Source organism: Malania oleifera, chromosome 11 (genome assembly GCF_029873635.1).
Source record: "Malania oleifera isolate guangnan ecotype guangnan chromosome 11, ASM2987363v1, whole genome shotgun sequence".
NCBI classification, from domain to species: Eukaryota; Viridiplantae; Streptophyta; class Magnoliopsida; order Santalales; family Ximeniaceae; genus Malania; species Malania oleifera.
Genome location: NC_080427.1, coordinates 4509332 through 4532461, shown reverse-complemented (window position 1 = coordinate 4532461; position 23130 = coordinate 4509332). Strand labels below are relative to the sequence as shown.

Here is a 23130-nt window from a genome sequence, read left to right as displayed (position 1 = left end):
GATTTTAGGGAGGAAAAAATTATTTTCAAATGTACAAAACTTTTTTTCAATCCATGTTCTATAGAGTGTCCACTGAAAAATCTATTTTCTAATCTAGAATTGAAAGATTTTCTAATGAAGGTTTCAAGATATGTCAAAGGATTTGAAGTGCTTTCAAAAATTATTTTTCAAAAAATCACTTAAATTGTTTCTTTTCAAAGTTGTTTTTAAAAAATTATTTTCAACTAAAAATGGCTTGATTCCTCTTCTGAGGATATGTAGGCAATCTACATTATAGATTCATCCATACCTAACAAAAAAACTTAAATTCCTTCTATTGCCTCATCTTTTGCATGCATGTATATATTTCTAATTGTTTTTGTATGTTTAGTTTTTGATTTAGCATTGAAGTAGTAAGACTTTCATAAGGCCTAGACCTCTGCATAAATCCTATGAAAGCCTTCTCAAAAGGGATAAGGTGGGGATATTTTTGAAATGAAAAAAAAAAATAAAAATTACAGAGGGTTGTCGATTGACCTCTATGGGCGGTTGATCTCCAAGATTTCGAAAAAACCAAATTTGTTTTTTTTCCAATGTTTCTAAGGTTTATTTTCAAAAAACTCTTTCAAAATGGGATACACACACACACCCACCCACTGTAACGCCACAACCCTTAATATGGCCCTAGAGTGCTACTATACATACATAACCTGTACAATTAGATAACACACATCAAATACCCGCCCTAAACAGGGACCTATGGGAATATCATACTAATCTGTACTTTGGTATATTGCGGAAAAACATAAACATTCATATGTATTCTAATAGACATACCAGAGTATCTAACTATTCTTTACATACATTCATCTGCACGTAAAACATAAACTATATTACATTCGCATAAACTCATCCTAGCTAAAAACCCATAACTCATACAAAACTTACGTCAGCTAACCAGACTCTACGCTCCAAAGTCTTTCTAGAAGACTAGAACCGATTTTCTGTAGGACCTAAAACAAAGGTTGTAAGATTGGGGTGAAACACTTCTCAATAAGGAGGCGGATATTACATCAGTGTGTGACAACAAGTATTAAACCAATAGAAAGCAATTATGTATTTTAAGCATTCTCAATCATGTAATATAGGAGATATAAGTATGGTTCTTGCAATAGATAGTTTAGCATCATAACAAGCGAGAGTTCCCGAGGTTAGGGTAGGGTACAGGTCCATACACTACACAGTCCCTCCATCTGGTACTCAAACCTGTGACTTTGCCCATTAAAACTTTTAAATCATGTATATGCATTTTTAGAACACCGTCTAGCTTTGAAATTATCATAACTATGCCAGTAACTCCCCATGGCCAGGGTTGGGCAATAACTAAGCACTATCGAGCCCTGTTCGTGCAGGCATTGTTAGGCATCATAACATACTGCAGCCCAACTTGGCCATCACCACCTTCATCCCTTTTGACCAGTGGCCCTTCGTACCAAGCTGACTACTAGATACCCACATTGAAAACATGTGTGTGGTTGCACTATATCGATTTGTTCTAGCAACAGTACCGCACTTAAGCTTTTTAAGGCATCATATAACATTAAGCTTCTCATGCTCTGAGTGACAAGCTGCTGTCCCAATTATCATATTTACGATTTACCATAAAACATGTTAACATGTGCAATTCTAGGATTGTCACAATCTCATTCATGTATTCTTTCATACATACTTTATTTCATTTATACTAAGGTATAAACTGACACATACCCTCTCGATTTTACCCTTACATACATAGTGCACGGTATTTAACCGACATCTCATTTCTGCATTCCTGAAAATCATTTGGGACTTAATCCCCATATTTCATATATGTACTTAACTGAATCAATATATTTTCTTATAGTACCATTTCATATCACATGCCACACCTATTTGGTCAAAATATACATTTCCTATAAACTGGTTTGAAAAATATCATTTTTGCTGCAATCAAAAGTTTCAAGCATTTCCTACTTTAGTTTTAATGCAAATAAAGTAATTTTAAGAAATTTGGAGATCATATGCCAAAAACCTCATTTTTTCCAAAATCGTAAAACTGAAGAGCCGGCATATCAACCTTGTGAAATTTTGCAAATAAGCAATCAAATTATTCATACAAACATAAGCTACATATCTAGTGGTTTCGTTTTTCTAAAAATACTGACGTAAAAAAATCCCTTACGTTAATCCTGAAAATCGAAACACAAATGAATCGATCCAAAACAACAACATGGGATCCTCTAAACCTAAAAATCGAAGAACAATACTTCACTATAATTCCAACTACTACATATCTACCGAACCAAAAATGAAATCAAATCCTTACCTCAATTTTAGGGAAAAACCCGAGAATCCTCAGAACGGAGATTTGATCCGCTATAACTGTAGAGATTCTCCTCCTAATCCATTAAGCGATATCAGATTGTTGATTCCGGAAACAGATGACACGAAATCTTAGAGAGAGAGAGAGAGAGAGAGGGTTGGTTCGTGTTCTAGAGAGAGGGAGAGAGGATTGAGATAATTTAGCAATGAAGGAATGAATATTATATTTATAACTACGTTGACTCGGCTAGCCTCGTTGACGAGTTGGAGTTCTTGTCGACGAGCCGAAGAAGGGCGTTTGTCACCGAGAGAGTGACATTGTTGACAAGCCTGAGATTTCAGAATTTCCAAAAATCCATCGGCATCTTCTTGTCGATAGGCCACTGCGTTTCGTTGCCGAGCCACAAAAAAGACTTCGTCAATGAGAAAAGAAGCCTCGTCGACGAGCTCTGCTATTTTATCCTTTTTAATCTCCCTTCTCTTTTCTTTATTTATTTTTCAAATTCGTGTCCCTACAACCTCCCCTACTTATAAGAATTTCGTCCCTAAAATTCACCAACCAATACCAAGCATACTCTACCTTACGTCAAAGACCTACAGAAGAGTCGGTAGCTACCCATAAAGCAGCTCTGGCCGGATTTTATTACCTACCCTCACTTATGGCGAAGGAATACCATGGTTACAACATGATGTTTTAGAAGATTACATACATATACAAAACTCTCCCGAAGACCATACCAATTTAACCTAAACCACCTATACTACTATACATACTTACGTACCATCAGAAAATAACTGCGGGTACTTTTGGCGTATCTCTGACTCTAATTCCCATGAAGCTATTCCCATGAAGCTTCCTCCATTGCATGGTTATGCCATAATACCTTCACTAGTAGTATTTCCTTAGTCCAAAATTACTGAACTTTTCGATCTAATATCTGTACTGGTACCTCTTCATATGATAAAACATCACTGATCTCTAGAGGTTCGTAACTCAGCACGTGTGATGGATCTGACATGTACTTCTTCAACACTGACATATGGAACACATCATGGACCCTGGATAGTGTTGTGGGTAAATCCACTTGATAAGCAACCAAACCTATCCTTTTCAGGATCTCAAAAGGCCCAATATACCAAGGACTTAGTTTCCCCTTCTTCCTGAACCTCATCACCCCTTTCATCGAAGTGATCTTCAGGAATACCATACTTTTTACCTCAAACTCTAGCTCTCGTCAACGAGTATCAGTACAACTCTTGTGCCTAATCTGAGCTACCTTAATTCTCTCCCTGATCAACTTGATCTTTGTAGAGGCCTGCTAAATCAGTTCCAGACCCAGTATCTGCCGCTCACCTACCTAATCCCAGTACAACGGAGATCGGCACCGATGACCATACAATGCCTCGTAAGGTGCCATCTCTATGCTGGCCTAGTAACTGTTATTATACGTAAACTCAAAGAGTGGTAGATACTGTATCCAACTATCACCAAAGTCCAATACACAAGCCCGCAACATATCCTCTAATGTCTGAATAGTCCTCTCAGACTGCCCATCCATGTGCGGGTGGAAAGACTTACTAAATGTGAGTTGCGATCTTAAGGCATCCTGTAGACTCTTCGAGAAATGAGATGTAAAACATGGATCTCGATATGAAATAATAGAAACAAGAGACCATGGAGTTGTACAATCTCCTGCACATACAACTCTACTAGCCTATTCAAAGAATAGTTGACTCTGGTTGGAATGAAATGTGCAGTCTTTGTCAGCCGATCAACTACAATCCATATGGCATTCTGCCCTTGCACCACTATAGGTAACCCCGTCAGAAAATCCATTGAGATGTGCTCCCACTTGCAATTGGGGATGTCAAGTGGCTGAAGGGGTCCTACAGTCTCTGGTGTTCTGCCTTGACCTATTGACATATCAGGAACTACTTTACGAATTGGGTGATCTCCCTTTTCATGTTCGACCACCAGAAAGATTCTCACTGATTCTGGTACATCTTCATACTTCCAGGATGTATGGTGTAGAGCGAACAGTATGGCTCCTCCAGAATGACCCGTTTAATCCTGGTGTCGTATGCTACACATATCTTGCTATGAAATCTCAAAATCTCATCACTAGAGATACTGAAATCTAGCTTTAACCCAATTTGGACTCCTTCCATAACCTCAACCAACTCTAGATCTTCCTTTTGAGCTGTTCGGATCCTCTCCTATAAGGTTGACTGTACCACCAAGCTTGCAAGAACAGCTTGGTAATCTCCTTCCACGACTTCTAAGCACAACCTTTCCAAGTCCATACAGATCTGATGCTGAACTCCCACTGTAGAGACCGACGCATCAATAGATTTCCGATTCAGAGCATTGACTGCCACATTTGCTTTTCCTAGGTGATAGCTAATAGTACAATTGTAGTCCTTTATCAACTCAAGCCATCTACGCTGCCTCATGTTCAGCTCTTTCTAAGTGAAAATGTACTTAAGACTTTTGTGGTAAGTAAAAATCTCGCACCTTTAGCCATACAAGTAGTGCCTCCAAATTTTCAATGCAAACACTACAGCTACCAATTCCATATCATATGTTGGGTAGTTTTTCTCGTACTCTTTGAGTTGACGAGAAGCAATTACAACCACCCTTCCTTGCTATATTATAACACAGTTGAGACCCTTCCTAGAGGCATCACTGTAGATAACAAATCCACCATCCCCAGATGGAATGGTCAGAACTGGAGTAGTAACCAATCGCCATTTCAGCTCTTGGAAACTCAACTCGCACTCATCAGTCCAAAAGTACCTCATGTTCTTTCTTGTGTGTCACGTTAATGGACCCGCTAAACTGGAGAACCCTTCTACAAAACGACGGTAGTAACTCGCAAGACCTATAAAACTTTTAACCTCCTGAACATTCTTCGGTCTCGCCCAATCCACCACCATTTCTATTTTACTCGGATGCACTAATACCCCTCCTTTGGACACAACATGCCCTAGAAACGAAATTTGTTTCAACCAGAACTCGCACTTCTTTAGTTTAGCATATAACCTTTTATCCCTGAGCACTTGCAATACCAATCTCAAATGAACTTCATACTCTACAACACTCATAGAATATACTACGATGTCATCAATGAATACCCCAATGAATTGATCTAAGTATTCATGGAAAATTTGGTTCATCAAATCCATAAATGTTGTAGGTACATTTGTTAGACCGAATGGCGTAACCATGAATTTGTAATGGTCATATCGAGATCAGAAAGTTGTTTTCGGAACATCTTCCATTTTCACCTTCAACTGGTGATACCCAAATTGTAGATCAATCTTAGAGAAGATCTGCGTACCCTGAAGCTGGTCGAACAGATCATCAATCCTAGGTAGCAGGTATTTGTTCTTTATTGTCACCTTATTAAGTTCTCTGTAGTCGATGCACATCCTCATCGACCCATCTTTCTTCTTTACCAACGGCATCGGTGCTCCCTAGGGTGAAATACTCGGTCGAATGTACCCCTTTTCAAGAAGCTCCTATAGCTATTCCTTCAACTCCCTTAATTCTGTTAGAGTCATACGATACGAAGCTTTCGATATTGGCATCATACTAGGAACCAATTTTATACCAAACTCCACTTCACGATCTAGGGGTAATCCCGACAAGTCTCCTAGGAACACATCTGGGAACTCGCACACAATAGGAATCTCCTCCAATTTACGTTCTCCTATCAGTGTGCCTTTCAAAAATGCTAGATACCCTTGGCATCTCTTAAAGAGTAATCTCCTAACCTGCAAAGCTGAGAGTATCTGAGGTGCAGAACGCACGCACGACCCAATGAACTTGTATTCCTGCTTTCCCGAAGGTCTAAACACCACTTCTCTCCTATGGCAATCAATACTGGCATAACTGGTAGACAACCAGTTCATCCCTAGGATGATATCGAAGCCATGCATGTCAAATACAATAAGGCTGACTGGTAGTATCCTCTCCTGAATTTCTACTAGAAGGTCACAAATTACCTTACTACATACGACCACTGACCTTGAAGCTATAGTCAATATCAGTTCATAATCTAACTATTGAGTCTCAATTCCACACAATTTAACAAATTCTTGGGAGATAAAGGAATATGTTGCCCCTTTATTCGAAAGCATATAAATGGTACCTGTGACAACATCTCCTGCATTCTCTGCGTCGCCAAAAGTTAGGGAGTACAACCTAGCCTGGGTTGTCCCCCCTTACTGACCACCCCGCGACGCCTAAGCACCTCCTCCATATGGCTATTTTGGAGCTCCACTTTTCATCGGCATGCGACAATCTTTCTTCTGATGTCTCATCCTACCACATCAAGAACAAGCTCCAAAACCCTTCAAATACTTCCCTAAGTGAGGTCTACCACACGTAGAACAAACTAGAGTAGATGTGGTACTCTGAGAAACACCACTGCTGTTCTTCTTCTAGTTACCCTGACTTGAAACAAAAGATGAACTAGGAGGCATTGGCCTCTTCTTCGAACCCTGAACCTCAAGGTCCTTCTACAGTCTCTCTTCTGCTACAATGGCTTTGTCAACCAGAGTAACAAAGTCCTGCATCTGCCAAATGATTGTCTGCTTGTGAATCTCCTTCTTCAGACCCCTTTGAAACTTCCAGGCTTTCATTGCCTCATCTGGAATCATGAATGGAGCAAATCGAGATAGCTCCAAAAATCTGTCAACATACTGCTAAACTGACAGCTGCCCCTACTCTAGACTCATGAATTCTTCCATCTTGGCATTTTTTACCGTGGCTGGAAAATACCGTTCAAAGAATAAATCTTTGAATCAGTCCCACGTCATAAATACAAGAATAGGTTGATGCTCTTCAAGCATCTTAACTGCCTTCCACTACCTCTCTGCTTCACCCGTCAGCTTGAACGTCGTAAAGGCTACCCTCTGCTTCTTAGTGTAGTTAAGAACATCCAAGATTTTCTTAATCTCCCCAATCCAATTTTCAACTCGAATCATATCTACACTCCCTACAAATATGGGTGGTTTTAATCATGTGAACTGATCAATTGAGCATCCCAACTAGGCAGGGGGATGATCCTGACCCTTATTCGTTCGAACAACCTCGGCCATAAGCTGATGAATGAAGTCCTGCAGAACACTCATGGAGTCGCTGCCAGCCTCATGGCCAACTCCTTCACTACTACTGCCTCCAACGTTAGCAGTAATATCCCTGGATTCCATCCTAAAGAAGCAATTGAGGAAATCAATTAGAAGCTTAATCAACTAATACTACAATACTACAAACTCATTTTCCTTATTACTATTCCCAACACTGACATACTCTGACAATTCAACATTCTCATTCTAACTCAAGTTCCGCCCTTCCACTTAGAAACAAAACCAACAATAGATTACCGTGATTTTCTGAACCTTCCGAATAATCTAGAAAAACATAAAAGTCTGCCAATGGATTTCCTATCTCCAGGTGTACAAAGCTAAACTTGAAAATTATATTCACATCCTAAACTCTGGTAAAGTCCAACCTACAGAACCTAGCAACCTAAGCTCTAAGCATATCAATAACCAGGCAGTGCAATTCATATCACACTTCCGGCTGGCTATGGCTCTGACACCAAATGTAATGCCCTGGCCCTTAATATGGCCCCAGAGTGCTACTATACATACATAACATGTACAATTAGATAACACACATCAAATACGTGCCCTAAATAGGGACCTGTGGGTATATCATACTGATCTGTACTTTCGTATATTATGGAAAAACATAAACATTCATATGGATTCTAATAGACGTACCAGAGTATCTAACTATTCCTTACATACAGTCATCCATACGTAAAACATAAACTATATTACATTCCCAAAAACCCATCCTAGCTAAAATCCCAAAACTTATACAAAACTTACGTCAGCTAACCAGACTCTACACTCCAAAGTCATTCTAGAAGACTAGAACCGGTTTCTTGTAGGACCTGAAACAAAGGTTGTAAGATTGAGGTAAGACATTTCTCAGTAAGGAGGAAGATATTACATTAGTGTGTGACAACATGTGTTAAACCAATAGAAAGGAATTATGTATTTTAAGCATTCACAATCATGTAATATAGGAGATATAATTTTGGTTCCTGCAATAGATAGTTTAGCATCATAACAAGTGAGAGTTCCCAAGGTTAGGGTAGGGTACAGGTCCATACACTGCACATCCCTCCGCCCGGTACTCAAACTTGTGACTTTGCCCATTAAAGCTTTTAAACCATGTATATGCATATTTAGAACACCGTCGAATTTTGAAACTATCATAACTATGCCAGTAACTACCCATGGCCAGGGTTGTACGATAACTAGGCACTGATCAATCCTTGTGCATATAGGCATTGTCAAGCTTCATAACGTATTGTAGCCCAACTCGGCCATCACCACCCTGATCCCTTTTGACTAGTGGCCCTTTGTACCAAGCCGACTACTATATACCCACACTGAAAACATGTGTGTGGTTGCATTGTATCTATCTGTTCTAGCAACAGTGTCGTGCTTAAGCTTTTTAAGGCTTCATATAACATTAAGCTTCTCACCCTCTGAGTGACAAGTTGTGGTCCCAATTATCTTATATACGATTTACCATAAAACATATTAACCTATGCAATTCTAGTATTTTCACAATCTCATTAATGCATTCTTTCATACATACTTTCTTTCATTCATACTAAGGTATAAACCGGCACATACCCTCTCGGTTTCACCCTTACATACGTAGTGCACGGTATTTTACCAGCATCTCATTTCTGCATTCCTAAAAGTCATTTGGGACTCAGTCCCCATATTTCATATATGTACTTAACTGAATTAGTATATTCTCTTATAGTACCATTTCATATCATATGCCACACCTATTTGGTCAAAATATACATTTCCTATAAATTGGTTCAATATTATTTCTACTGCAATCAAGAGTTTCAAGCATCCCCTACTTTAGTTTTAATGCAAATAAAGTAAATTTAAGAAATTTGGAGATTATATGCCAAAAACCTCATTTTTTCCAAAACTGTAAAATTGCAGAACCGGCATATCTACCCAGTGAAATTTTGCAAATAAGCAGTCATATCATTCATACAAACATAAGCTATACATCTAGTGGTTTGGTTTTTCTAAAAATACTGATGTAAACAAATTATCTTACCATAATCTCAAAAACTGAAACATGAACGAATTGAACCAAAACAACAACACGGGATCCTCTAAACCTAAAACCTGAAGAACAATACTTCACTACAATCCCAAACACTACATATCTACTAAGCCAAAATTGAAATCAGATCCTTACCTCGATTTTGGGGAAAAACCCAAAAATCCTCGGATCGAAGATATGATCCACTATAACTGTAAAGATTCTCCTCCTAATCCACGGAACGAATTCGGATCATTGATTCCAGCAATAGACAGTACGAAATCTTAAAAAGAGAGAGAGAGAGAGAGAGAGAGAGAGAGAGAGAGAGAGAGAGAGAGAGAGAGAGAGAGAGGGCTGGTTCATGTTCTAAAGAGAAAGGGAGAGAGAATTAAGATAACTTAACAATGAAGCAATGAATATTCAATTTACAACTAGGTTGACCTGGCCAGCCTCGTCAACGAGTTGGATTTCTCGTCGACAAACCGAAGAAGGGTGGTTGTCGCTAAGAGAGTGACCTCATCGATGAGCCTGAGACTTCATAATTTCCAAAAATCCCTCAGTATCTTCTTGTCCATGGGCCACTGCGTATGGTCGATGAGCTCTGCAGTTTTATCCTTTTTAATTTCCCTTCTCTTTTCTTTATTTATTTTTCGGATTCGAGTCCCTACACCCACACACACACAAAAGGTAAGCACGGTAAACATTCAATGGAATGGGTGTTTTAGGCTACTAACTATTTGAATTCTTGAGAATCAGCAATTAAGGTGTTACCTTCTCTAGTCACAATTGGACCCTTGAATGTAATCTCTTAAAAGGCTTTCCTTTATTTTACCCTTTCCAAAAATACAATAAATTAGTGACTCCATTGTCAAAAAATAAAAAATAGCAAATAAGACTGGCCAATGGCTTGGTGGTTGTTAGCTTTGCTGTAATCTCAAAAGGGAGGTGAATTGGTATTTTAAAATTTTTTCCCTAAGTCAATCCACTAAAAGCAGTATTACACAAACCTAAGGTCAAAAAAATGCGTATAAAATAAATTAGTATATATTTTCAGTGAAAATTAAACCGCACTAGAAATTTAACCAAGCATGCACAATAAAGTAGTAAAGAGCACAATACCAAAAATATTATCGAGGTTTGGCAAATTGCCTACGTCCCCGCCTTCGCTAACAAGCACAAGGATTATACTATAAGCTTACTTAGCGGGTAGAGCAGAACCTAAAACAACCAGGTCAATCAGCACAGGGCTAACCTCAACCTTTACATACAACCCTTAATGGGCTACATTACCGCCCCCTCAGGCCACTCCTAGAATACAACAGTATTTCTCAATAATAAATTGGGTACAGTGATTATGCTTCTCGATCAAGCAGATATGTCCCAAATGTAATTAATCAACCACACATCAATAGTATAGGAAATTGTAAGTTCAGTGATGTGATTTTGCGCAAGCAAACACTCAACAAAATATAATCACAAATACGCTCAAGAGTGTTCTAACAAGCTATTTCTTTGAAACAAAGTATAACAAATCTGAATAATAGATTAGGGTTTCAAAGATGCTGCAAACAATATTCAAACAATCTGAGAATATTTTCCTCAATGAAATAAGCACAAGATTTGTTTGAAAAAATAGAACTTGTGAAATATTTTGCACACCAAAAATTATAGTTATAGGAATCTTGCAATAACAATGCAAAGATCCTTAAGCTAATGAGTTTTCCCAAACACAAGATTTATCAAGTTAAATCTATGGGAAACACTCTTGCTTAACTCTCAAAAGTCAAACAATCAACAACCAATCTAATGAGAGTGTTAACCAATTTATATCAAAGCAATAGCACAATAAGAACTCTCACAATGCTAGGATTAATCAAATGAATGATTGTATGAGAGGATTTGAAGAAGAGTGGATAGATTAAGCTTTTTGAGTTTGAGAGGATTTTTGCTAATGATTTCACTAATCTTATTGCTAATCTGCACAAATGAAGCCCTATATATAGAAGTAGCCCAAATTATGACCATTAAGAACTCATAGGGCATTATTAGAATTGCTTAAAAGCCATTTAGAAAAAATAACCTCATGTAACCAATTTTAACCTTGTTAAAAAATAAACAACCCGAGAGTTTTCGGGTGGCTGAACCATGGTTCGATCGCCTAAATAGACTCAGTTCAAAAAGTAACTTTTGAACATTCAGGTGCTCGAATGAGGGCTTGGTTTGTTGAACTAAAGTATTTCCATTCTATCCACATTTTGGTTGCCTGGTCTATCATTCAGTTAACCAAACTTAAGTGTTTGGTCGCCCGGGGCCATTATGAACGTGAATGTTTGGTTGGCTGAGTTGGTGAAAAGGGTCACCTCAGTGGTTTGGTCGCCCATGGATGGTGTGTGAAATTTGGTTTGGTTTGCAGAACACAGGTCAATATGTTGATTGGTCCATGATTCAGGTCCCCAAGGTGCTTTGAACACCAAGGGTTTGGTCGCCCAACCTCTCACATTTTTTTCTATTAAGTCCATTTACACTTCAATTTACTCTCCTGATATTATAAGTGATTATGAGGACTATTTTGTGGATTTTTGTAGGGACCTAATTTCTTTTCTAAGGTCTATGAGCTTACAACAAACCTATATGCATGATATGCAGGGATTATTACAGTCCTTTTTCCTATAATTACTATTACATACTCGAATTGAATAGTAATGTAAATTACAACATAAAATACTCTTTAGAGTTTTTAGGCTTTACTTCATGTACCATCAATTTATCTGCTAATATAAACCTGCACATAAACTAGATAACCATTAAATACTTGAGTATTTGTCATTATCAAAACTGGGTATGACCTATGAGGTCAATAGTGGCCTATACTTGTTTGATTTCAAAATGGTCACCAAATGTTGGCAACCTAAATAGGTCTTCAAAACCTGATGTCGACATGTTTGGCGACTCCTTTGGGGACACATGAGAGTCAAGTTGCCTCTTGAGTGCTTGTATGTTGTTTTTATGTATATGCTTGTTTTTTCTTATGCCATGTTATATGTACTATGTATATGATGTTATAATATTGTCGCATGCCACATTTTATTATGTCTTTACCATGTTCATCCATTTGCATTCATGAGTGCTCTAATTCACTCACTTCACTGCACCACATGATTCCTATACCCAGACTCCCTACCTTGTAGGATGTGTGAGAATGAATAAGTAATAAGGACCTTCGTGGGGCTTTGTCTCCCATATACGTGTTGTGGAAATTCCTTCACTTGCTTTGATCTCTTCACAGAAAATCTAGGATAGAGTTGTGTAATATAGAGTCTTGCATTCTATTAGATAACCTTCATCCTTACCATAAGATAGAAATTTTACCTAGGGTATAGTGTTGAACATAAATGACTAGGACATATGGAGCCATAGAGATGATCCCTAAAAATATATTAACATGCCATGCCATTTTCATAATCCCTTGGTCATCATGGAATTGAATTGCATATGTATGTAGCACATTGATGAGACCTATTAATGTAATAAAAGAGGCATACCATGCTGAAAAGGAGCATGTAATTAAAAAATATGCCATTCCACAAGACTTTCAAAGTACTCTACTAGATAAAATGAACGTGTGTGAAAAACAAAATGTGGCCAAAATCCTAGGTTGTTAGAATTTTCTATCATTAGAAGATGAAATGAGTTTGAATTCATACTATGATTGTGTTATGGATGTCCTCAAAGTATGTGTAGATTGGAAAGTGCTAGATCTTATGATTCAACATTAAGACCCCATATATCGGTGCTTCTCATTTGGACTAACAAACATGGTCCCCCACATTGAGGAGTATGAAGAATTGCTCCAAAATCCCGAGAGTGCATATGACAAGGTCTTATTATTTGATCCAAACACTAACCCAGTTCATGCCTTGGCCCAAGCTACAGGAGGTAAAGCTAAGCAACTAGAAGGGAAGACACGAAAGAATGATGAAATCAAAGACCAACATTGTAATTATATCAAAAAAAATTTCAAGGTTCACTTGGATGAATCAAATGCAAAGTTCAGACTCCAATTGCTAGCTTTATCAGTTTATGGCTTAGTTTTCTTACCTTTAGTTGCTTATATTATTGATCATAAACTTACCATAGTCTTTGCAGAGATGGAGCACAAGGAGAAAGTGATTACACGCTTAAATTGCGTAATTAGGTGCTTTAATTCATGCATTGGGAATCCTATTTTGTATTTAAATGCCTAATTACTCTCAATATTTTAACATTATGTTCTATTTATAATATTTGAGTTTTATTAAGTAATTTATGAAATTTTGGTATTTTTTCTTGTAGGGCAACTATAGGAAGCCAAAAACCGATGACACTTTTTAATCTATGCGTAACTCTCTCATCCAACCTCCGATTCAGATGATTCAGGATGCCATAGAAAGATAAGAAAATGTTCTACAATTTTTGTGTTTTGCATTTTGCGAAATAATGGATGCATCAAGATCGAAATCAAACGTGAAGTTAGCATACGCCGTTTTATGGATTATTTCAACAATTCTTCGTAATCTTGGCATAACTTTCTCATCTGAGTTCCGATCGAACTGATTCAAAATTCTAGAAAAAGTTGAAAAAGTCTAATACATCTTTTGTGTTTTAAGTTTTGAGAGTTACAAGCTGTAAGAGGGTCAAAAGTGGGCTTGAAAGAGGAGGGCAGTTCATGTACCTTTGAAAAAAAAGAGAAAAAGAAAATAAAAAAATGAGATGTGACCCGGCCATGCAGCCGGGTCATCTCAGATGGGTGAGGCGCTGGGTACAAAGAAAGGAAAGACAAAAGAATGGAAAGACAAAAGAAAGGAAAGAAAAGCAAAGAAAGAAAAGTCAAAAGGAAAGGAAGGAATGAAAAAGTAAAAGAAGGGGGTTTCCTTGGGAGAGAGCAGTGCGCAAGAAGAGAAGAAAGGGGGGCAGTGTGCGCTGGGCTGGAGAGGAAGGCCAGACCATTGGAGAAAAAAAGAATTTATTTTTTTGGTGAGAGATAGAAGGAAGAAAAAACGACAGAAAGTTTCTTGGACAGATTATTTTTTGGGAGCTTTCTTGTGGTTTTCTTTTGAGGTGCTACGAAGATACACACAACCAGCAAAGAAGAGTTGGAGGCACGCAAAAATAATATCTTTTCAGAATTGGAAGGCGGCAAACAAAGGTGATGTTCGGGGTGTTCGTGACGCGCGACGGCGGTGCGACGAGTGTTGATTTTTCCCGTACGCTCCAAATTGAAGAAAATATGGTGAAATCTGTTATGTTGGATTTAATTTTCGGAATGAACTAAATTTTTGAATTCTAGGAAATTGATGTAGCTAGTTTCGAACTATGCTTGCTCTTTGATGCTAATCTGAAGTAGTTTTCATTAATGTTTGTTTGAGTTATTCTGTGCCTAATGCTTTTAATTAATTGACCATTAATTAAATGATTTTAGTCTTGTGATTGCTACCGAAAGGAGGGATTATAGGATAGATCTTGGATAATTCAGCGTAGGTAAATATAAAGATCAAAAGACTTGTATGAACCTACGTAGCATTAAAAATCAAGGTCTTACTGCGTTCTTGCGTTATTAATTTGCATACTCTTATGTTAAATAATAAACAAGAATAGGTTCTAATTGACTATCGAAAGAGGCTTTTGGAAAAATTGGCGATTTGCTAACAAACAGAGAAAATGAAGTTGAATTAGCTAAATAAGTAAAGCATAGTGAGAAACTAGGTGAAATCAGTTTCCTAGAAGTTTTCACCATCATCAATTTGACACGCAGTATCCAGTTTTAAATTCTCCTGAATAGTTTATTTAAAGTAGCTTTGTTTAAATTTTGCAGTCTAAAATTATTATTTTTTCTAAATGAAATCAAGGTTAGTAAAATTTCGATACTTGGTAAAATTAAGACATCAATCCCTGAGGATGATACTTTACATATCATTATATTATAAAACTACAATACTGTGTACTTGCAGTTTGCACCGGTCAAGTTTTTGGCGCTGTTGCCAGGGATTGAGTTTATCTTATTTTTTCCAATATCGATACAAAGTAATCTTGGTTTTAATTTAGAATTCTTTTTTTATATTTTTATTTATTTATTTTATTTGTTTTATTTTATTACTATTTTCTTGTATTTCTGGTGTTTTTTTTTTTTATGTTGGATGCGCAGGGCTAGAACACGTGACATTATTCCTTTTGATCCGAAGATTGAAAGAACGCTCAGAGCACTAAGGAAAAAGAGGGTATTAGCCATGGAGAATGGACAAGATAATGCGTAGCCACGCGCCTTGAAGGATTATGTGCAACCAGTTGTGAATGAGAATTATTCAGGTATCAGACGCCAGCTCATTAATGCCAACAATTTTGAGCTCAAACCCGCATTAATCAGCATGGTGCAGCAGGCCCAATTCAGTGGATCGCCACTTGATGATCCCAATATCCATCTGGCGATGTTTTTGGAGATTTGTGATACTATGAAGATCAATGGTGTTACTGAAGACACCATTAGACTGAGATTATTCCCTTTCTCTTTAAGGAACAAAGCAAGAGGTTGGCTACAGTCGCTACGACCTGGGAGTATTACAAGTTGGCAGGACATGGCAGAAAAATTTCTAGCTAAATTCTTTCCACCTGCAAAAACAGCTCAACTCAGGAGTGAGATTGGTTGATTCAAGCAGCATGATTTTGAATCACTCTATGAAGCATGGGAAAGGTATAAAGATTTGATTCGACGCTGCCCACAACATGGATTTCCGGATTGGTTGCAAATTCAGATGTTCTATAATGGGTTAAATGGGCAAACGCGGACTTTAGTTGATGCTACATCTGGGGGAACTTTGATGTCAAAGACACCTGAGGGTGCTACTGCTCTTTTGGAAGAAATGGCCTTAAATAACTATCAATGGCCAACTGAAAGAACTATGGCTAAGAAAGTTACTGGAATTCATGAATTGGAGCCATTTGCTGCACTTTCAGCTCAAGTCGCTTCTCTATCCCATCAGATTTCAGCTTTGACAACCCAGAGGATACCACAAGGTGCAGAATATGTGGCAACTACAAGTAGGACAGATTCAAGTATTGGAGCGAGTCAAGAACAGGTTCAATACATCAATAATCAGAACTATAATTATCGTGGTGATCCTTTGCCATAATATTACCATTCAGGGCTTCGAAATCATGAGAATTTGTCTTATGGAAATACAAGGAATGTGCTGCAACCTCCTGCAGGATTTGAGAGTCATCAAGGTGAGAAGAAGATGTCACTTGAGGATGCCATGATATCTTTTGTTGAGGAGACAAAAGCAAGGTTTAGAAAGACAGATGCACGACTAGACAACATTGAGACTCATTGCAACAATATGGGAGCCACTATGAAGAACCTTGAAATGCAAATTGGGCAACTAGCCACGACTATAAATACCCAACAGAGAGGAACTTTTCCTAGCAACACAGAAGTGAATCCTAAGGAACAATGCAATGTCATCACACTTAGGAGTGGAAGAGAAATTGAGAAATCACCAGCAAAGGAAACCATGTCCACACCTACACCTGAAAAGAATAGCCGAAGCAAGAATAAAGGAGAAGAAGAGGAGATTGTGGATGACACACCAAGAGAGACGGACACGCTTCCAGCAATTTCATTTCCTGACAATCCTCCTATTCTCTCTACTCCACTTCCTTATCCTCAACGCTTTCAAAAGCAAAAATTAGATAAGCAATTTTCTAAATTTTTGGATATTTTTAAGAAAATTCACATAAATATTCCTTTTGCAGATGCCTTGGAACAAACACCAAACTATGTCAAATTCCTGAAGGAGATCATTTCAAAGAAAAGAAGGTTGGAGGAGTTCGAAACAATGAAGCTTACCGAGGAGTGTAGTGCTATTCTTCAAAAGAAATTGCCTCAAAAATTAAAAGATCCAGGGAGTTTTACTTTGCCTTGCACTATTGGAAATTTATTTTTTGATAAAGTTTTATGTGATCTTGGTGCTAGTATTAATCTTATGCCACATTCTGTTTGCAGGAAATTGGGACTTGGAGATATGAAACAAACAACCATTTCGTTGCAACTAGCAGACCGATCCATCAAGTATCCACATGGAATCATAGAAGATGTATTGGTAAAAGTGGATAAATTTATTTTTCCTGCTGATTTTGTGGTGTTAGATATGGAGGAAGACCAAGAAGTCCTGCTAATTCTTGGCCGACCATTCTTGGCCACTGGAAGGGCTTTAATTGATGTTCAAAAGGGTGAGTTAACACTGAGAGTGGATAAGGAAGAGGTTATCTTCAACATCTACCAAGACATGAGATTCTCAAAAGATCCAAGCACTTGTTTTCGAGTAGATGTCATTCAGCAAGGTGTAGAAAAAGTCTTTCAAAAAGATGTACAAGCTGATCACCTAGAACGATCCTTGTGGAAAATTACAACACAGCAGCGTATGGGGAGGCTAGAACCTATGGTAGCAAAGACGGATTCTGTAATCTCTAAAGAAAAGATGCAGCAACCTATATCTCTAAAGTTGAAACAATTCCTTAAGCTTCTTCGCTATGCATTCTCGGGTGATGCGTATGAAAATGCAAAAATCTACAAAGAGCAGACGAAGAAGTGGCATGAAAAACATATTATCAGGCGTGATTTTGCTCTAGGACAACAGGTTCTACTATTCCACTCAAGATTAAGACTCTTCCCAGGGAATATATTCAGAGTTAATGGTCAGAGATTGAAGCACTATTATAAAGAACAAATGGAGAGGAACTGTGCATTTATTCCTTTTGGAGATCCTCATTGATGAAGGCTGAAACGTCTGGCTGGAGACGTTAAAACAAGCACTTATGGGAGGCTACCCAAGGAGGTTTTCCTTTGTTTATTTCTTTTATCTTTATTACTTTATTAATTTATCTATGCACTTTTGAATAAATTAGATTTTTGATGCAGGTTTATTTGGAACGAGTACAGAGCTGAAAACTTAATTCCTCTACGGATTCACCAACAAGTCAGGGAAGTTTCTTTCTTTTCTTCAATCTTTCTCATTTTTTAATAACATTGAAAAAAAAAATGTGTGAATATGGATGATTAGGCCATGCGTGACGCTACTTATGCCCTTCATATACCTGCATATAACCTAGGAGTACACACTGGGTAAGTAAGCATAGTCATGTCATCTCTAGATTCAGGTTCACTGTACTCACTAGATGTATTAGTAGACGTTTTTAATGCAGTCACTTTTCTCATTCTATTGTGCTAATTTAGTCTCTCATTAATAGCTAACTCATAGGTGATAAATGAACCTATCAGTTCATCAAGTGACATAGCCTTATGATTGTGTGAAGTGAGTGTACATGCTCTGAATGGATTCACCGGTATTCATTCTAAATGCTTTATACTTACTGGTTAACATATTTATCCTACTATCCTTCACATCTCTAGTACCCTCATAGGTGACCTCTAAATTATCCCATATCTCCTCAGCGGAAAAGCATGCCATAACTCCGTTAAATTCATTAATCAAGTCCACAATAGAGATTATTCCTGGAAGTAGCATTTATACTAATAGCCTCATCAGTATAATCATCCTCAGTCTTAGGAATTCTAATTTAACCTTCATTTTTCATGGGAACATAGTTTCCCTTAGAGACAACTCTCCACACCTTCCAGTCAATATTCTAAAGATAAATATGCATCCTTTGTTTCCAGAAGGTGTAATTGACACCACTCAAAATAGGAGGATGTGTGGAAGAGGGTCCTTCAGGGAAAGGGGTTACAGTGTTAAGAGCCATCTAGATCTTTATGCAAATTAACGATCAAGTCTAAGACACTAGGCTCTAATACCAATTGTTAGCTTTACTATAATCCCAAGAGGGGAGGTTGAATTGGTATTTTAAAGTTTTCACCTCTAGGTATTATATCAAGCAGCAGTATTACTCAACCCTAGGGTCAATCTAGTGCAGATATAAAATAAATCAATATATTCAGCTAAAATTCAATTTCAGAAGTAAATTACTCAAGCATGCACAGCAAAGCAAGTAGGACACCAGATGTGTTAACGAGGTTCGGCAAATGTGCCTACATCCCTGCCTTGATTCACAAGCACAAAGATTCTACTAAGGCTTACTTCATGGGTGGAGTGGCACCGAAATACAAACAGGTCAAATTAACACAAGGCTGACCTCAACCTTTACAACCAATCCTTTCGGACTGGATTAACGCCCCCTCAGGCCACGCTTAGAATACAACAAGTAATCAATACAACTTTCGTGTACAAAATATGTGCTTCTTCAATAAGAAGATTTGTACCAGTATAATCAACACACTACAGTATAATAGGATATGTTAAGCTCAATGTAGTTTAAATGTATACTCTCAAAATAATGCAAGTATAACAATCAGAATATGAGAGTGCATGTGTTAGGATCTTTGTGTCTAGATAATAATATCAATCACAAAGTGTAGTAACAAAGATCTTAAGCACACATGCAAATATCTCAAAAATATTTTTCTCAAGATCAGCCACAAGAGATATTTGAAATCCAGTTGTAAAAATTATTTCACAAACAAAACCAATACAAGCTATTGAGTATTGCAATCATAATGCAAAACTCACAAGCTCGAAAGAGTTTTCCCAAGGAAAACTTATTAACAAAGTCTCAAATAAAAACTCAAAGCTTACTCTCAAATAAAATCAATCTCAATCAAACACAATAAATGAGAGTGTAAGCTTTATAATATAATCCCTAAAACACTCTTACTAAACGATTTTTGCAAGAAGGATGAGTAAGAATGGAAGTGGTGAGCTTGAATGTGAAAAATAGGGTTTTGGAATTTTATAGAGAATATTGCTAATGATGTTTTCTAATCTAATACTAATCAAAGAAAATGAGGGGGTATATATAGACACCCAAAAAAATATAACCGTTCGGGACCCATCCCGTATTTTTGAGAAATTTTAAGTAGGGTTTATAAAAAATAACCACGTTTTAACCTTGGTTAAAATCAAGTAGCCCGAGAGTTTTAGTCAACCATAGTTAAGGTTCGGTCGACCATATTACTAAATTTGGTCGACCGGGGCATTTTTGAATTGAGGTTTCGATCGACCATATTTGAGGCGATTTTGAGCCCTTCGAGGTTCGGTCGACTAGGCCAAGTTCGTTTGACCAAATTGAGAGGTTCGGTCAACCAAAATGTTGGGAATCAGCCACGTGCCAATTTGATCGACCGGGCAGTGCCAGTTCAAAAATGGTCAGTCTACTGTATGAAGTCAAATTGTTGACTTCCATATGGTTTGGTCGACCAAATCTTTTATACTATATATGTTCAATCGACCAATGCTTAAGTTCCTCTGTGAACAGTGCTTCGGTCGACTAGCACATTATGACTAGGCTGGTTTGGTCGACCGAGGCCCTTTCAATGTTCTTTTTAGGTCTTGATTTTGTATTAGAGGTCACCCCTGTTCACATAGGTATAACTTTTAAGTTATGGGGGACTTGTTATGAGGTGTTTGGGGACCTAAGGTGAGTCTATGGTCTTTGAACTTATCTTTCTTATCATGCATGAAATGCATTAATTATTACAGACCATTAATATTATAGAGCAAAAATAAAGTGAAATAAAAATTACAACAATAAACACTTTGGGTCTTCATTTTCTTTCAATTCCATGTACATCATATGATACTTACAATTGAACCTGCACACAAACTCATCAAGCATTAAATACCAAAGCATTTGTCATAATCAAACCGGGATATGACCTACAAGGTCAACAATATCCCATTGAAAATGATTTTTAAAATGAAATGTTTCCCAAATTTTGAAAATGAATTGGATTTGCACGAAATGTGTTTTAATGCATATCATTTTTGTTTCATACATACTTTTTCTTAGCTTTAGTTACTAATGTTATTGAAAATTTCATGTTTTGTTGTAGTGCTAAGGTTTTTGGGAATATCTGAAAAACATAGAAAAATTGAGAGAGAGGTGAAAGCCACTATGAGCTTAATGGATTAAGAAGGAGAAAACTGGAAAGGTATGTCTTCCTCCTTCTACGTTATTTGGTGCTTGAATCATATGATAATTCTGTGATTATAACGTGGCATCTTATGAGGTGCACTTAAGAAGAAAATTTTGTTAATACTCATAAGATTTTAGGATATATATAAGGAATCAAAATGCTTTAAATGATTAAATAGAGTTCCTTGCTTAAAAGATTATATTTTAGTATACTTTATTGTTATACTAAAGAACCTTAGGAAATTGTAGTCAATATGTGAGTTTTGATGATCATATCCAATCAAAGCTTTATACATAGACATATCATTATGATTGAGTAACATATGAATATAATTGTTATCCCCTGTTTACTGGACAAAATTATATTTATTTGCTGAATTTTTAATGCTATATATGCTTTAGTATGAATATATTAAATATAGCATATCTTTGTCCAACACATAAAATTGAGCTTTAGGGAATTATTCTAGTACTACATATTATTTTACCCTAAACTCATTTGGAAGCTTAACAGTTTAATAATCTTCAAATTGGCTGCATAATTGAGGGGGAGCAGCCTTCTTTTTTAAAATTCATCCGATAAGCAGTATATTATGTTATGCTTATCTTGTTTTGTTTATTGGATGATTTGTTTGAGCTGAATGCTAATGTCCATTGTTTGCAAAATGATTATATCTTTGTATGGATAGTTTATATTTTATTTAATATATCGATTGAACTACTGAATGCATGCCTATATTGAATGCCTCCTGCATGGCGGATGCAGTGATGTGAATTGCATGCTGGTAATGGATATAGGTTCTTGCATGCTCAAATTGAATGATTTTTGCATGATGCAGATTATTTTTGAATTGTTTGCGTGAATTTATTAGGTTTTTGGTACATGAAAAAATGGGAAAATGTTCAATTTACAAACGACATGCTGCCGAAATTTCTGTAGAACTTTTTCTAAAAATGAAGCCATGTACTAGAATAAATGATGATAAAATGCATGCTAGATGAACTTTATGATTATTTTTATAATGCATGCAAAATAATAAATTAGTTAGTTGGTGCATGTTGAATTATAAATGGTATGTGCTTAACAAAAAAATATGCACAATCTTCATGTCATTTCCTAGGCTGCTAGATAATTAAATAGATTGGTACATGTTAAATCCTATTGGTTTTCACTGAACTGAAAACATGTACACATTTTATGGACCTAGGGGAAACTTAGTTCATGGACACCATCTGATCCTAACCTTGGGATATGAACTTCATGAAGGACCCAAATGATCAATCATGTTATAATATTCAAAGTCCACGTAACTATGAGCAATTGCATGACTTAGGGGGAGCTTGTCATTTTGCACACACTCATTGTATTTTGAGTTATGTCATCCTTTTTGAACCCCTATTGCATTACTTCCAAGTACAGCCTTAACAAGCTATCATGCCTTAAAATTGAAATGCAATTTGTCATGCATATGTGCTAAATGACTATCATTTGCTGCATGCTGAAATTTTTTGAAAGGATGAACATATGAGAAATGCACTTAAATGAACATCATCCTTGAGTTTAATTCAAGTAAGTGTGCATGCAAATATATAGGGGAGCTTAAGCC

The 23130-nt window shown here is 37.0% G+C and overlaps 1 non-coding gene across 1 annotated transcript; it reads right to left on the bottom strand.

Annotated features, from left to right (window-relative positions):
• Positions 1–16158: 16158 nt before the first annotated feature.
• On the bottom strand, positions 16159–16265 carry LOC131143634 (small nucleolar RNA R71). Its single transcript, XR_009133618.1, has one exon. It is a non-coding gene; the product is annotated as a small nucleolar RNA R71 (small nucleolar RNA).
• Positions 16266–23130: the final 6865 nt, after the last annotated feature.